Genomic DNA, 1,463 nt, shown 5'->3' with positions numbered 1-1,463 from the left:
CGCCCACCCCCGCCACGCGGCTGCGCCGTCGGGCGCCCCGGGAGGTCCCTGAGCTCGCTCGCCCGCTCGGCGACACCCCCGCCCCCCGTTTCTTCCTTCCTTGCGCAACACCCTACCGTTAGAGAGCTAGGCGGGATTCTTTGCTGCCAAATTCAAACCCCAATACACAAGTCTTAGGCACAGATTAGCCACTCTTTGAAAGAGCAGAAATGGCAAAGGCTGAGGAGCCCCCCGAGGGACGGTAGCCAGCCATCCCGCTAGGACACTTTCCTTGCTTCAAAGGACACGTCTCCCCTCCCCCTCGACCTGCCACTTCGGAAGATTAAGTCCACGCAGAGCTGGGACGCCGGAGGCTCGCGCTCAGAGAATTTGCTTTGGGCAGTCCGTCTGCCTGCCAACTTGCCCTCCTCTCTCCAGTGTAAAACGGGTATCTGGGGGAGGGTTTTTCTCGGCAGATATGTGCAATTCCTGGTGCAAGAACTGCCTCCTAAAATGAAATCTATTTAACGCGGATAGGTAAGAATCCTGCCTACAAGCAAATACGAGAGTGGGCGAACAGAGCTCCGCTATCTGTAGAGCTGGCACAGCGATTCACAAGGGGGCCACTCCTGGGGCTCCTTTCCAGCTCCCCGCACTTTATGGAGCTATTGTGAATTTAAATGAATTGATACACATAATGAAATGATAGAAGTATTAAAGACAGTGTCACACATCTAAAGTCATACCTGCTAGCTATTAAATATCATTTTAAAGGATTCACTTGCAGTCTTTTGAGATACCAAAAAGAAAATGCTTTGGGTGAGTTGTCGAAGTTCTATAAAAGGAAACGTCAAGAAGACCTAGTCAGTGAGTGGATGATGGGCCTCATGCACCATCCTTGTGTATAACATTTTGTAAAATAAAACAGAAACCCAGAGCATGGGTATTTCCCAAGGGAATTATATGGTTAGAATTTTCCGATTATTTGTATGCTTTTAAAATACATTTTTGGGTCTCATACGCGATTCAGGGTGGCCTTGAGCTCACTTGTAACCCAGGCTAGTCTTTTTTTTTTTTTTTTGGCTTTTTTCAGGTACCGGGCATTGAACTCACAACCTTGAGCTTGCCAGTCAGGAGCTAAATCCCCAGCTCCCCCAGGCTAGTCTTAAACTCGCAAAGATTCCCCCTGCCTCAGCCTCCTGAGTGCTGGGATTACAGGCGGGCACCACCACGCCCGGCCTGTAAAAGATGTTTTAAAGACTAATACCATCACACAATTTAATAGAAACTGGTTCTGTTTATATAGGGATTTCTGAAAATAAGGTTAATTGGCAGGGAATCTATCACATGCCCCTTGGAATAAAATAAGTACTCTACAAAAGACCCATTCTGGCTTAGACTTTAAGGGGGAAAAGAACCTCAACCATTTTAAGATAATTAACATTTTTATCAGGTTTTCAGGGCTTGGTTATTTAAGGAAAATT

This window comes from Chinchilla lanigera, unplaced genomic scaffold, assembly GCF_000276665.1.
Source record: "Chinchilla lanigera isolate Chin_1 unplaced genomic scaffold, ChiLan1.0 scaffold00071, whole genome shotgun sequence".
Lineage (NCBI taxonomy): Eukaryota > Metazoa > Chordata > Mammalia > Rodentia > Chinchillidae > Chinchilla > Chinchilla lanigera.
This window is presented reverse-complemented; position numbering follows the sequence as displayed.